The sequence below is a fragment of the Leuresthes tenuis genome, unplaced genomic scaffold, assembly GCF_036924035.1.
Source record: "Leuresthes tenuis unplaced genomic scaffold, fLeuTen1.0.hap1 SCAF_12, whole genome shotgun sequence".
In the NCBI taxonomy this organism is placed as follows: Eukaryota; Metazoa; Chordata; class Actinopteri; order Atheriniformes; family Atherinopsidae; genus Leuresthes; species Leuresthes tenuis.
Window position 1 is genome coordinate 12,205,830 of NW_027325366.1, and position 16,156 is coordinate 12,221,985.

The following is a 16,156-nucleotide window of genomic DNA, read 5'->3' on the forward strand; positions in this document are numbered from 1 at the left end:
CCTCCGCTCCCACTTTTGATGGTGTATAGTCGGGCTTTCGAGCCTTTTCTTCCCCGGTTTTTACAAATTATGGTTGGACATTCAGACCTTCTTGGAGCCGAAAACCTCCACTCCCTCTTTTGATCATACATTGTCGGGCATTCGCACCTTTTCTTACCCGCTTTTTACAAACCATGGTCGGACTTTCACACCTTTTAGTAGCCGAACAACTCCGCTCCCGCTATTGATTGTGTACAGTCGGGTATTTTAACCTTTTCTTACCCGCTTTTTACCAACTATGGTTGGACATTCACACCTTCTTACAGCAGAACACCTCCGCTCCCTGTTTTGATTATGTATGGTTTGACATTCGGACATACTTTGATAGTAGTTGTAGAAGTATCCTTATTGATAATAGATCACTAATTCATAGTGATAGAACAGTAGATGAACAGGTTGCTTGCACATGTCTCACGAAAATAAAATGGGTGTATGATTGCTGACGGCAGAGCAATACTGCCAAACTTACACACACACATTTCTAAATTGAGAAAGGAAATTGTTTTAGAGGAAGCACTAGAGTTTAGATCCCACATTTGTTGATAGGCATTCATTTATTTCTTCACTTCTGATGAAGTTTCAACAATAAACAACAAACTTTGTATTATGAGAAAAAACCTGACTCATTCTTCAGGAATCCGAAAATAAGCTCTATTTTATGAGTTATGCACAAATTCGGATTCTCCTATAAAACGACTTCATTAACTCAAACCAAGTTAAGACTGCTTTGTCCTTCATATTTATTCATGTCTAATCAAGTTTCAACGATAAACAACGTTGTACTTTGTAGAATGAGAAAGAACTTCTTCAGCAATAAGCATCTCTCGACATATGACGAAATACAGATTTTGCTATAAAATTAATTCCTTCTATCAGCCTGACTTAAAACTGTTTGTCCTCCTTATTTATCCACTTCAAATCAAGTTTCAACAATTAAAAAAAATTTGTAATTTGAGAAAGAACAACTTAATCTTCAGCAATCAGTATAAAAAGAGGTGCAAATGCCAACCATACATACCTAAAAGGTGGAGCGGAAGTATTCAGCTGCAAGTAGGTGTGAATGTTCGACCATAATTTGTAAAAAGCGGGTAAGAAAAGGTTCGAATGCCCGACTATATATTAACAAAAGCGGGAGGAGAGGTCTTCGGATGAGAGTGGGTGAGAATTTCCAACCATAATCTATAAAATACGGTGAAAAAAAATATGTGAATGCCTCATAGAACACTAAAAGCGGAAGTGTTCGGCTGCAAGAAGGTGTGAATGTCCGACTATATTTGGTGAAAAGCAGGTGAAGCAAGGTCTGAATGCCCAACCTTACATCATCAAAAGCGAGATCAGAGGTGTTTGGCTGCAAGAAGGCCATAGTTTGCCAAAAGCGGGTAAGGTGCGAATGTCCGACTAAATATCAACAAAATTTGGGGCGGAGGTCTTCGGATGCAAGTGGGTGTGAATGTCCGACTATATTTGGTGAAAAGCAGGTGAAGCAAGGTCTGAATGCCCAACCTTACATCATCAAAAGCGAGATCAGAGGTGTTTGGCTGCAAGAAGGCCATAGTTTGCCAAAAGCGGGTAAGGTGCGAATGACCGACTAAATATCAACAAAAGTGGGGGCGGAGGTCTTCGGATGCAGGTGGGTGTGAATATCCCACCATACAAGTATGGTGGAGAGGAAGCTGTGAATGGCCGACCATAGTAAAAGGCGAGTGAGAGAAGGTGCGAATGTCAAACCATACATAATCAAAACAGGGAGCGGAGGTGTTCTGCTGTAAGAAGGTCTGAATGTCCAACCATAATTTGTAAAAACCGGGGAAGAAAAGGCTCGAAAGCCCGACTATACACCATCAAAAGTGGGAGCGGAGGTGTTCAGCTGCAAGACGGTCTGAATGTCCATCAATAATTGCTAGAAAACATGAAAGAACATTTTCGAATATCAAACTGCACATGATCATAAGCGGGAGAGGAGGTGTTCAGCTGCAAGAAGGTGTGAATGTCTACCCATAATTGCTGAAAAATGGGTAAGAAAAGGTGCAAATGCCTAACCATACATCATCAAAAGAGGGAGCGGAGGTGTTCCGCTGTAAGACGGTGTGAATGTCCGACCTTGGTTTGTAAAAAGCGGGTAAGAAAAGGTTCGTATGCCCGAATATACACCATCAAAAGCGGAAGCGGAGGTGTTCGGCTGCAAGATATTGTGAACGTCCGACCAAAGTTTGTAAAAAGCAGTTAAGAAAAGGTTCGAATATCTAACCAAACATAATCAAAAGCGGGAGCAGAGCTGTTCGACTGGAAGTAGGTGTGAATGTCAGATCATAATTTGCAAAAAGCTGATGAGAAAGGGTGAGAATGCCCGACTATACACCATCAAATGCGGTAGCGGAGTTGTTCGGCTGTGAGTAGGTGTGAATCTCCAACCATAATTGCTGAAAAATGTGTTAGAAAAGGTAAAAATGCCGGTCCATACATAATCAAAATTGGGAGAGGTGGTGTTCAGCTGCAAGAAGGTCTAAATGTCCATCAATAATTGCTAGAAAACATGAAAGAAAATTTTCGAAAATCAAACCACACATGATCATAAGTGGGAGAGGAGGTGTTCAGCTGCAAGAAGGTGTGAATGTCCACCCATAATACCTGAAAAATGGGTAAAAAAAAGGTGCGAATGCCCAACCATACATCATCAAAAGCAGGAGTGCATGTGTTCGGCTACAAGAAGGTGTGAACGTCCAACCAAAGTTTGTAAAAAGCAGTTAAGAAAAGGTTCGAATATCCAACCATACATAATCAAAAGCGGGAGCAGAGCTGTTCGACTGCAAGTAGGTGTGAATGTCAGATCATAATTTGCAAAAAGCTGATGAGAAAGGGTGAGAATGCCCGACTATACACCATCAAATGCGGTAGCGGAGTTGTTCGGCTGTGAGTAGGTGTGAATCTCCAACCATAATTGCTGAAAAATGTGTTAGAAAAGGTAAAAATGCCGGTCCATACATAATCAAAATCGGGAGAGGTGGTGTTCAGCTGCAAGAAGGTCTAAATGTCCATCAATAATTGCTAGAAAACATGAAAGAAAATTTTCGAAAATCAAACCACACATGATCATAAGTGGGAGAGGAGGTGTTCAGCTGCAAGAAGGTGTGAATGTCCACCCATAATACCTGAAAAATGGGTAAAAAAAAGGTGCGAATGCCCAACCATACATCATCAAAAGCAGGAGTGCATGTGTTCGGCTACAAGAAGGTGTGAACGTCCAACCAAAGTTTGTAAAAAGCAGTTAAGAAAAGGTTCGAATATCCAACCATACATAATCAAAAGCGGGAGCAGAGCTGTTCGACTGCAAGTAGGTGTGAATGTCAGATCATAATTTGCAAAAAGCTGATGAGAAAGGGTGAGAATGCCCGACTATACACCATCAAATGCGGGAGCGGAGTTGTTCGGCTGTGAGTAGGTGTGAATCTCCGACCATAATTGCTGAAAAATGTGTTAGAAAAGGTAAGAATGCCGGTCCATACATCATCAAAAGCGAGAGAGGTTGTGTTCGGCTGCAAGTAGGTGTGAATGTCCAGCCATAATTACTCACAAACGGGTAAGAAAAGGTAGTATTGCCAGACCATATATGATCAAAACAGGGAGCGGAGGTGGTTCAGCTCCAAGAAGGTTTGAATGTCCGACTAAAGTTCAAATATATTAACAAAAGCGGGAGGAGAGGTCTTCGGATGAGAGTGGTTGAAAATTTCCAACCATAATGTATAAAATGCGGTGAAAAAAAGGTGTGATAGAACACTAAAAGTTGGAGCGAAAGTGTTCGGCTGCAAGAAGGTGTGAATGTCCGACTATATTTGGTGAAAAGCAGGTGAAGCAAGGTCTGAATGCCCAACCTTACATCATCAAAAGCGAGATCAGAGGTGCTTGGCTGCAAGAAGGCCATAGTTTGCCAAAAGCGGGTAAGGTGCGAATGTCCGACTAAATATCAACAAAATTTGGGGCGGAGGTCTTCGGATGCAAGTGGGTGTGAATATCCAACCATACAAGTATGGTGGAGAGGAAGCTGTGAATAGCCGACCATAGTTTGGAAAAAGCGGGTAAGAAAAGGTTTGAATACCCGAACATACACCATCAAAAGAGGGAGCGGAGGTGTTCCGCTGTACGAAGGTGTGAATGTCCGACCATAGTTGGTAAAAAGCGGGTAAGAAAAGGTTAAAATACCCGACTGTACACAATCAATAGCGGGAGCGGATGTGTTCGGCTACAAGAAGGTGTGAAAGTCCGACCATGGTTTGTAAAAAGCGGGTAAGAAAAGGTGCGAATGTACGACAATGTATGATCAAAAGAGAGAGCGGAGGTTTTCAGATACAAGAAGGTTTGAATGTCCCACCATAGTTTGTAAAAAGTGGGTAAGAAAAGGTTCGAATGCCCGACTATACACCATCAAAAGCGGGAGCAGAGGTGTTCCGCTGTAAGACGGTGTGAATGTCCGACCATAGTTGGTAAAAAGCGGGTAAGAAAAGGTTAAAATACCCGACTGTACACAATAAATAGCTGGAGCGGAGTTGTTCGGCTACAAGAAGGTGTGAAAGTCCGACCATGGTTTGTAAAAACCGGGAAGAAAAGGCTCGAAAGCCCGACTATACACCATCAAAAAGAAGGTTTGAATGTCCATCAATAATTGCTTTAAAACAAGAAAGTAAATTTTCTAATATCAAACCGTACATGATCATAGGAGAGGAGGTCTTCCGCTGTAAGACGGTGTGAATGTCCGACCATAGTTGGTAAAAAGCGGGTAAGAAAAGGTTAAAATACCCGACTGTACACAATCAATAGCGGGAGCGGAGTTGTTCGGCTACTAAAAGGTGTGAAAACCCGACCCTGGTTTGTAAAAAGCGGGTAAGAAAAGGTGCGAATGCCTAACCATACATCATCAAAAGAGGGAGCGGAGGTGTTCCGCTGTAAGACGGTGTGAATGTCCGATCATAGTTGGTAAAAAGCGGGTAAGAAAAGGTTAAATTACCCGACTGTACACAATCAAAAGAGGGAGCGGAGTTGTTCAGCTAAGAGAAGGTGTGAAAGTCCGACCATGGTTTGTAAAAAGCGGGTAAGAAAAGGTTCGTATGCCCGAATATACACTATCAAAACCGGAAGCGTAGGTGTTCGGCTGCAAGAAGCTGTGAACGTCCGACCAAAGTTTGTAAAAAAGCAGTTAAGAAAAGGTTCGAATATCTAACCAAACATAATCAAAAGCGGGAGCAGAGCTGTTCGACTGCAAGTAGGTGTGAATGTCAGAGAATAATTTGCAAAAAGCTGATGACAAAGGGTGAGAAATCCCGACTATACACCATCAAATGCGGTAGCGGAGTTGTTCGGCTGTGAGTAGGTGTGATTCTCCAACCATAATTGCTGAAAAATGTGTTAGAAAAGGTAAGAATGCCGGTCCATACATCATCAAAAGCGGGAGAGGTGGTGTTCGGCTGCAAGTAGGTGTGAATGTCCATTAATAATTGCTTTAAAACATGAAAGAAAATTTTCGAATATCAAACCTTACATGATCATTAGCGGGAGAGGAGGTGTTCAGCTGCAAGAAGATGTGAATATCCACCCATAATTACTGAAAAATGGGTAGGAAAAGATGCGAATGTCCAACCATAAATCATCAAAAGCAGGAGTGGAGTTGTTCAGCTACAAGAAGGTATGAAAGTCCAACCATGGTTTGTAAAAAGCGGGTAAGAGAAGGTTCGAATACCCGAATATATACCATCAAAAGCGGAAGCGGGGGTGTTTGGCTGCAAGAAGGTGTGAACGTCCGACCAAAGTTTGTAAAAAGCAGTTAAGAAAAGGTTTGACCGAACATAATCAAAAGCGGGAGCAGAGCTGTTCGACTGCAAGTAGGTGTGAATGTCAGATCATAATTGCTGAAAAATGTGATAGAAAAGACTAGAATTCCGGACAATACATCAACAAAAGCGGGAGAGGTGGTTTTTCGGCTGCAAGTAGGTGTGAATGTCCAGCCATAATTACTCACAAACGGGGGAAGAAAAGGTAGTATTTCCAGACCACACATGATCAAAACAGGGAATGGAGGTGGTTCAGCTGCAAGGTGTGAATGTCTGACTAAAGTTTGTAAAAACCGTGTAAGACAAGGGGCGAATGCCCGACAATGTATGATCAAAAGAGGGAGCGGAGGTTTTCGGCTGCAAGGTCTGAATGTCCAACCATAATTTGTAAAAATCGGGGAAGAAAAGGCTCGAAAGCCCGACTATACACCATCAAAAGCGGGAGCAGAGGTGTTCAGGTGCAAGAAGGTCTGAATGTCCGAAATAATTACTGAAAAATGGGTAAGAAAAGGTGCGAATGCCAAATCATACATCATCAAAAGCAGGAGCGGATGTGTTCGGCTACAAGAAGGTTTGAATGTCCGACCATAGTAAGTAATAGGTGGGTAAGAAAAGGCTCGAATGCCCAACTATACACCATCAAAAGCGGAAGCGGAGGTGTTCGGCTGCAAGACGGTGTGAACGTCCGACCAAAGTTTGTAAAAAGCATTAAGAAAATGTTCGAATATCCAACCAAACATAATCAAAAGCGGGAGCAGAGCTGTTCGACTGCAAGTAGGTGTGAATATCAGATCATAATTTGCAAAAAAGCTGATGAGAAAGGGTGAGAATGCCCGACTATACACCATCAAATGCGGTAGCGGAGTTGTTCGGCTGTGAGTAGGTGTGAATCTCCAACCATAATTGTTGAAAAATGTGTTAGAAAAGGTAAAAATGCCGGTCCATACATAATCAAAATTGGGAGCGGAGGTGTTCGTCTGTGAGTAGGTGTGAATGTCTGACCATAATTGCTGAAAAATGTGTTAGAAAAGGTAAGAATGCCGGACCATATATCATCAAAAGCGGGAGAGGTTGTGTTCGGCTGCAAGAAGGTGTGAATGTCCAGCCATAATTACTCACAAACGGGTAAGAAAAGGTACTATTGCCAGACCATATATGATCAAAACAGGGAGCGGAGGTGGTTCAGCTGCAAGAAGGTTTGAATGTCCGACTAAAATTTGTAAAAAGCGGGTAAGACAAGGTGTGAATGCCCGACAATGTATGATCAAAAGAGGAGCGGAGGTTTTCGGCTGCAAGAAGGTCTGAATGTCCACCCATAATTACTGAAAAATGGGTAAGAAAAGGTGCGAAAGCCCAACCGCACATGATCATAAGTGGATGAGAAGGTGTTCGACTGCAAGTAGGTGTGAATGTAAGATCATAATTTGTAAAAAGCGGGTAAGAAAAGGTAAGAATGCCCAACCATAAATTATCAAAAGCGGCAGCAGAGTTTCGGCTGGTATTTATCAATGTCTAGATAGATTTCAACAAAAAACGTTGTACTTTGCAGTAAAAGAAAGAGCAAAACTGAAGGATCAGGAATCCGAGAATAAGCTTCTTTTCATGAGTTCTGCACGATTTCGGATTTTATGTATAAAATGAATTCCTTCACTCAAACTAAGTTAACACTGCTTTGTCCTTCATATGTACCCATTACTACATATATTTCAAGCATAAACTTCCTCATACTACCCTGAATGAGAAAGAACCACACTTGTGATTAAGCCATACGCCCCTTTTGAGGAGTTCTGCATGATTTGGGATTTTATCTATAAAATCAATTCCTTCACTCAAACTATGTTAAAACGGCTTTTACCTTCATATTCATCAATGTCTCGATAGATTTAAAACAAAAAAACAACGTTGTACTTTGCAGTAAAAGAAAGAGCCAATCAAAAGTTTTAGGAATCCGAGAATAAGCTTATTTTCATGAGTTCTGCATGATTTGGGATTTTATGTATAAAATGAATTCCTTCACTCAAACTAAGTTAACACTGCTTTGTCCTTCATATGTACCCATTTCTACATATATTTCAAGCATAAACTTCCTCATACTACCCTGAATGAGAAAGAACCACACTTGTGATTAAGCCATACGCCCCTTTTGAGGAGTTCTGCATGATTTGGGATTTTATCTATAAAATCAATTCCTTCACTCAAACTATGTTAAAACGGCTTTTACCTTCATATTCATCAATGTCTCGATAGATTTAAAACAAAAAAACAACGTTGTACTTTGCAGTAAAAGAAAGAGCCAATCAAAAGTTTTAGGAATCCGAGAATAAGCTTATTTTCATGAGTTCTGCACGATTTTGGATTTTATGTATAAAATGAATTCATTCACTCAAACTAAGTTAACACTGCTTTGTCCTTCATATGTACCCATTTCTACATATATTTCAAGCATAAACTTCCTCATACTACCCTGAATGAGAAAGAACCACACTTGTGATTAAGCCATACGCCCCTTTTGAGGAGTTCTGCATGATTTGGGATTTTATCTATAAAATCAATTCCTTCACTCAAACTATGTTAAAACGCCTTTTACCTTCATATTTATCAATGTCTCGATAGATTTAAACAAAAAACAACGTTGTACTTTGCAATAAAAGAAAGAGCAAATCAAAAGTTTTAGGAATCCGAGAATAAACTTATTTTCATGAGTTCTGCACGATTTCGGATTTTATGTATAAAATGAATTCATTCACTCAAACCAAGTTAAAACTGCTTTTTCCTTCATATTTATCAATGTCTAGATCGACTTCAACAAAGAACAACATTGTATTTTGCAATAGAAGAAAGAGCAAAACTGAAGGATCAGGAATCCGAGAATAAGCTTCTTTTCATACGTTCTGCATGATTTGGGATTTTATGTATAAAACGAATTCCTTCACTCAAACTAAGTTAACACTGCTTTGTCCTTCATATGTACCCATTTCTACATATATTTCAAGCATAAACTTCCTCATACTACCCTGAATGAGAAAGAACCACACTTGTGATTAAGCCATACGCCCCTTTTGAGGAGTTCTGCATGATTTGGGATTTTATCTATAAAATCAATTCCTTCACTCAAACTATGTTAAAACGGCTTTTACCTTCATATTCATCAATGTCTCGATAGATTTAAAACAAAAAAACAACGTTGTACTTTGCAGTAAAAGAAAGAGCCAATCAAGGATCAGGAATCCGAGAATAAGCTTATTTTCTTATGGGCAAGTGGGAACTGCTTTGTCCTTCATATTTATCAATGTGTAGATGGATTTCAACTTCTTCTACTGCAAAGTCCAATGTTTTTCTTTGTTGAAGTCGATCAAGACATTGATGAATATGGAAGGACAAAGCAGTTTTAACTTGGTTTGAGCAAAGCAATTCATTTTATAGCAAAATCCGAAATCGTGCAGAACTCATGAAAGCAGGCTTATACTCGGATTCCTGAAACTTTAGATTTGCTCTTTCTTTTACTGCAAAGTACAACGTTGTTTTTTTGTTTAAATATTTCTAGACATGGTAAATATGAAGGACAAATCAGTTTTAACATAGTTTGAGTGAAGTAATGCATTTTATAAGCAAAATCCCAAATCATGCAGAACTCACGAAAAGCTTTTTCTCGCTTTTCACTGCTTTTTACAAACTTTGGTCGGACGTTCACACCTTCTTGCATCCGAAAACCTCCGCTTCCGCTTTTGATGATGTATATTCGGGCATTCGAACCTTTTTTTTACCCGCTTTTTACAAACCATTGTTGGACTTTCACACCTTCTTGCAGCCGAACACCACCTCTCCCGCTTTTGATGATGTATGGTCCAGTATTCTTACCTTTTCTAACACATTTTTCAGCAATTATGGTCGGACATTCACACCTACTCACAGCTGGACACCTCCGCTCCCGCTTTTGATCATACAATGTCGGGACATCGCTCCTTGTCTTACCAGCTTTTTACAAACTTTAGTCGAACATTCACACCTTCTTGCAGCTGAACACCTCCGCTCCCGCTTTTGATGATGTATAATCGGGCTTTCGAGCCTTTTCTTACCCGGTTTTTGCAAATTATGATCTGACATTCACACCTACTTGCAGTCGAACAGCTCTGCTCCCGCTTTTGATTATGTTTGGTTGGATATTTGAACCTTTTCTTAACTGCTTTTTACAAACCATGGTCGGACTTTCACACCTTCTTGTAGCCAAACAACTCCGCTCCCGCTATTGATTGTGTACAGTCGGGTATTTTAACCTTTTCTTACCCGCTTTTTACCAACTATGGTCGGACATTCACACCGTCTTACAGCGGAACACCTCCGCTCCCGCTTTTTATGGTGTATAGTCGGGCATTCGAACCTTTTCTTACCCGCTATTTACAAACTATGGTAGGACATTCAAACCTTCGTGTATCCGAAAACCTCCGCTCTCTCTGTTGATCATACATTGTCGGACATTCGCACCTTTTCTTACCCGCTTTTTAAAAACCATGGTCGGACTGTCACACCTTCTTGTAGCCGAACAACTCCGCTCCCGCTATTGATTGTGTACAGTCGGGTATTTTCACCTTTTCTTACCCGCTTTTTACCAACTATGGTCGGACATTCACACCGTCTTACAGCGGAACACCTCCGCTCCCTCTTTTGATGGTGTATGTTTGGGCATTCAAACCTTTTCTTACCCGCTTTTTCCAAACTATGGTCGGCTATTCACAGCTTCCTCTCCACCATACTTGTATGGTGGGATATTCACACCTACTTGCATCCGAAAACCTCTTCAAACCTTCTTGCAGCTGAACCACTGCGGTCCCTGTTTTGATCATATATGGACTGGCAATACTACATTTTCTTACCCGTTTGTGAGTAATTATGGCTGGACATTCACACCTACTTGCTGTCGAACAGCTCTGCTCCTGCTTTTGATGGTATATATTCGGGCATTCGAACCTTTTCTTAACTGCTTTTTGCAAACTTTTAGCCGAACACAACCTCTCTCGCTTTTGATGATGTATGGACCGGCATTTTTACCTTTTCTAACACATTTTTCAGCAATTATGGTCGGAGATTCACACCTACTCACAGCCGAACAACTCCGCTCCCGCATTTGATGATGTATAGTCGGGCATTCTCACCTTTTCTCATCAGCTTTTTGCAAATTATGATCTGACATTCACACCTACTTGCAGTCGAACAGCTCTGCTCCCGCTTTTGATTATGTTTGGTTGGATATTCGAACCTTTTCTTAACTTCTTTTTACATATTTTGGTTGGACGTTCACACCTTCTTGTAGCCGAACACTTCCACTCCTGCTTTTGATGATGTATGGTTGGGCATTCACACCTTTTTTTTGCCCATTTTTCAGGAATTATGGGTGGACATTCACACCTTGCAGCTGAACACCTCCTATCCCACTTATGATCATGTGCGGTTTGATTTTCGAAAAGTTTCTTTCATGTTTTCTAGCAATTATTGATGGACATGTAGACCTTCTTGCAGCTGAACACCTCCGCTCCCGCTTTTGATCATACATTGTCAGGCATTCGCACCTTGTCTTACCCACTTTTTACAAACTTTAGTTGAACAGTCACACCTACTTGCAGCCGAACACAACCTCTCTCGCTTTTGATGATGTATGGTCCAGCATTCTTACCTTTTCTAACACATTCTTCAGCAATTATGGTCGGACATTCACACCTACTCAGAGCCGAACACCTCCGCTCCCGCATTTGATGGTCTATAGTCGGGCATTCTACAGCGGAAAAGACTCATTCTTATGTTTGGTTAGATATTCGAACCTTTTCTTAACTGCTTTTTACAAACTTTGGTCGGACGTTCACAATATCTTGCAGCCGAACACCTCCGCTTCCGCTTTTGATGGTGTATATTCGGGCATACGAACCTTTTCTTACCCGCTTTTTACAAACCAAGGTCGGACTTTCACACCTCTTAGCTGAACAATCTCCGCTCCCTCTTTTGATTGTGTACAGTCGGGTAATTTAACCTTTTCTTACCCGCTTTTTACCAACTATTGTTGGACATTCACACCGTCTTACAGCGGAACACCTCCGCTCCCTCTTTTGATGGTGTATGTTCGGGCATTCGAACCTTTTCTTACCCGCATTTTACGAACTATGGTCGGATATTCAAACCTTCTTTTAGCCGAACACATCCACTCCTGCTTTTGATGATGTATGGTTGAGCATTCGCACCTTTTCTTACCCATTTTTTACAAACTATGGTCGGATATTCACACCTTCTTGCAGCTGAACACCTCCTCTCCCGCTTATGATGATGTGTGGTTTGATATTCGAAAATTTTCTTTCATGTTTTCTAGCAATTATTGATGGACATTCAGACCTTCATGCAGCTGAACACCTCCGCTCCCGCTTTTGATGATGTATAGTCGGGCTTTCGAGCCTTTTCTTCCCCGGTTTTTACAAAATTATTGTTGGACATTCAGACCTTCTTGCAGCCGAAAACCTCCGCTCCCTCTTTTGATCATACATTGTCGGGCATTCGCACCTTCTCTTACCCGCTTTTTACAAACCAGGGTCGGACTTTCACACCTTTTAGTAGCCGAACAACTCCGCTCCCGCTATTGATTGTGTACAGTCGGGTATTTTCACCTTTTCTTACCCGCTTTTTACCAACTATGGTCAGACATTCACACCTTCTTACAGTGGAACACCTCCGCTCCCTCTTTTGATGGTGTATGTTCGGGCATTCGAACCTTTTCTTACCCGCTTTTTACAAACTATGGTCGGACATTAAAACCTTCTTGTAGCCGAACACATCCACTCCTGCTTTTGATGATGTATGGTTGGGCATTCGTACCTTTTCTTACCCATTTTGCAGTAATTATGGGTGGACATTCACACCTTTTTGCATTTTAACACCTCCTCTCCCGCTTATGATCATGTGCGGTTTGATATTCGAAAATTCTCTTCCATGTTTTCTAGCAATTATTGATGGACATTCAGACCTTCTTGCAGCTGAACACCTCTGCTCCAGCTGTTGATGGTGTATAGTCGGGCTTTCGAGCCTTTTCTTCCCCGATTTTTACAAATTATGGATGGACATTCAGACCTTCTTTCAGCCGAAAACCTCCGCTCCCTCTTTTGATCATACATTGTCGGGCATTCGCACCTTTTCTTACCCGCTTTTTACAATTCATGGTCGGACTTTCACACCTTTTAGTAGCGGAACAACTCTGCTCCCGCTATTGATTGTGTACAATCGGGTATTTTAACCTTTTCTTACCTGCTTTTTGCCAATTATGGTTGGACATTCACACCTTCTTACAGCGGAACACCTCCGCTCCCTCCTTTGATGGTGTATGTTTGGGCATTCGAACCTTTTCTTACCCGCTTTTTACAAACTATGGTCAGACATTCAAACCTTCTTGTAGCCGAACACATCCACTCCTGCTTTTGATGATGGGTATTCAAACCTACTTGTTGCCCGCTTTTCATTAATTATGGGTGGACATACACACCTTGTCGCAGCCAAACACCTCCGCTCCCTGTAGGATCATGTATGGTTGGGCATTCGTACCTTTTCTTACCCATTTTGCAGTAATTATGGGTGGACATTCACACCTTCTTGCATTTGAACACCTCCTCTGCCGCTTATGATCATGTGCGGTTTGATATTCGAAAATTCTCTTCCATGTTTTCTAGCAATTATTGATGGACATTCAGACCTTCTTGCAGCTGAACACCTCCGCTCCAGCTGTTGATGGTGTATAGTCGGGCTTTCGAGCCTTTTCTTCCCAGATTTTTACAAAATATGGATGGACATTCAGACCTTGTTTCAGCCGAAAACCTCCGCTCCCTCTTTTGATCATACATTGTCGGGCATTCGCACCTTTTCTTACCCGCTTTTTACAAACCATGGTCGGACTTTCACACCTTTTAGTAGCGGAACAACTCTGCTCCCGCTATTGATTGTGTACAATCGGGTATTTTAACCTTTTCTTACCTGCTTTTTGCCAACTATGGTCGGACATTCACACCTTCTTGCAGCGGAACACCTCCGCTCCCTCCTTTGATGGTGTATGTTAGGGCATTCGAACCTTTTCTTACCCGCTTTTTACAAACTATGGTCAGACATTCACACCTTCTTGCAGCCGAACACTTCCGCTCTACCTTTTAGTGTTCTATGGGGTATTGACACCTTTTTTTTCACCGCATTTTATAGATTATGGTTGTAAATTCTCACCCACTCTTATCCGAAGACCTCTCCTCCTGCTTTGGTTAATATATAGTCGGGCATTCGAACCTTTTCTTACCCGCTTTTTACAAATTATGGTCGAACATTCACACCTACTTGCAGCCGAACACCTCCGCTCCCACTTTTGATGGTGTATAGTCGGGCTTTCTAGCCTTTTCTTCCCCGGTTTTTACAAATTATGGTTGGACATTCAGACCTTGCAGCCGAAAACAAGAGTAGAGAAGAGCGCACCGTTCCCAGCGGCACTGCAGTACGGGGTCAATGCTTGGAGTGAACGGAGCAAGCTACTTTTTCAACTCCTATTGCTAAAAATCCATTTAATATGTAGTCCGCGTATAGAGGACATATCAGATATTAAACTGATAAGAACAGATACTACACTTGATCTTAGCCAAAAGGCCGAGAAGCGACAACTGTCCACTGGTTCACGTCCGAGGGCCCTTCCTGGCACAATGCGCACTTGTCCGCTAACACCCCTGTTCTTTTTATGGCCATAGGTGGCCAGAGTGTCACTTTGCACCTCCGCCCACCTGCTGCACTGAGCACTCTTCAGCCCTTTTAAATGGTATAACTTTGCACTCCCGCACGCTCCAGCAAGCACCATTCAAGCAACAACTTTGCACTCCAGCTTCGAACATCGGCACAGTCGCAACAAGTAAGGCGACTCTACTCAGAGAAGTCACTCTGCACAGTAACAAGATTTCTTTTGCACAGACAGAAAGGGCTTCACCCGCAAAGGTAAAGCCTGCCAAAAATAGAAACAACTCATTAGTGCTGCTCTCCACAGAAGTCTTTAGTAAAAGGCGAAAGACTTGTACGTTATGAAGAGAAACCAGAGTACGATTATCCGTCACTGCGGGAGCAGGGCATCAGGCTAGTTGGCATAGCCACCTTCCCCATGGTGAGCTTTGCTTGGTTGAGACGCTTGCTCCGCCCCCCCCCCCCCCTTGCTCCTCGGCTGACCAAGTAGGAACAATCGGGCCCTATTCGATGGCTGCCTTGTCTTTTACTCTGTGCAAAAGACAAGGCAGCAACAAAAACACCACGGGAACACCGTATTGAGGCTTTGTTCTGACCGCTCATTCGGTGTCGCGTTTCTTTCAAGCAATTCTCCCGGTTAGCCCGCACTCGGCTCGCTCCCAGAGCCGTGTTAAAGTCTACTTCGCATTCACTCTCTTTTCTCAGCAGACTCTTGGGATTTTATCAATAAAATGAATTCCTTCACTCAAACTATGTTAAAACTGCTTTGTCCTTCATATTTACCATGTCTTGAAAGATTTAAACAAAAAAACCAACGTTGTACTTTGCAGTAAAAGAAATAGCAAATCTAAAGTTTCAGGAATCCGAGAATAAGCATACTTCACGATTTCTTCACGATTTCGGATTTTGCTATAAAATGAATTCCTTCACTCAAACTAAATTAAAACTGCTAAACCGCTAATCTGTTACATGTAAGGCAGATGTCAAATTCACCGAATTAGGATTATTCGGTATTCGGCCAATCGAGCTGTAGCAGCTTCGGTAAAAGAGTATAAGTTGAAGAGTTTGTGAATAAAGGTGTGCGCACACATAGTGAGCTGTAGGAAAATAGGCAGGGAGCAATGCCGGCTGGGGTATATGTTCTTGTATGTTGTCTGACTGTTTGATTTGAATGTGTTGTGTAAGTGTCCTGTTGAATGTTACATGTTTGGGCTTTGACACGCTTCACTGTGGTTGTTAACTGTGTGGTGTGTCCTGAAATGTTATATGTTTGGGCTGTGTGACATGCTTAATGCTTGTCAGTAGCTACCCACTTATTCATATATAGCAACTGACAACGTAAGAAGTCCGGACATACTTTGATAGAGTAGTTGTAGAAGTATCCTTATTGATAATAGATAAACTAATTCATAGTGATAGAACAGTAGATGAACAGGTGCCTGCACATGTCTCACGAAAATAAAATGGATGTATGATTGCTGACGGCAGAGCAATACTGCCAAACTTATGAGTTCTTGTGGCAAACTTGATTCAGTGTCTTGACGTGTATACGCTGTTTCGCTGACTTG

At 41.8% G+C, this 16,156-nt stretch overlaps 2 non-coding genes across 2 annotated transcripts; both read right to left on the reverse strand.

Annotated features, from left to right (window-relative positions):
* Positions 1-14,328: 14,328 nt before the first annotated feature.
* On the reverse strand, positions 14,329-14,519 carry LOC140320476 (U2 spliceosomal RNA). Its single transcript, XR_011918323.1, has one exon. It is a non-coding gene; the product is annotated as a U2 spliceosomal RNA (small nuclear RNA).
* Positions 14,520-14,835: 316 nt separating this feature from the next.
* Positions 14,836-14,949, reverse strand: LOC140265799 (U5 spliceosomal RNA). Its single transcript, XR_011906490.1, has one exon. It is a non-coding gene; the product is annotated as a U5 spliceosomal RNA (small nuclear RNA).
* Positions 14,950-16,156: the final 1,207 nt, after the last annotated feature.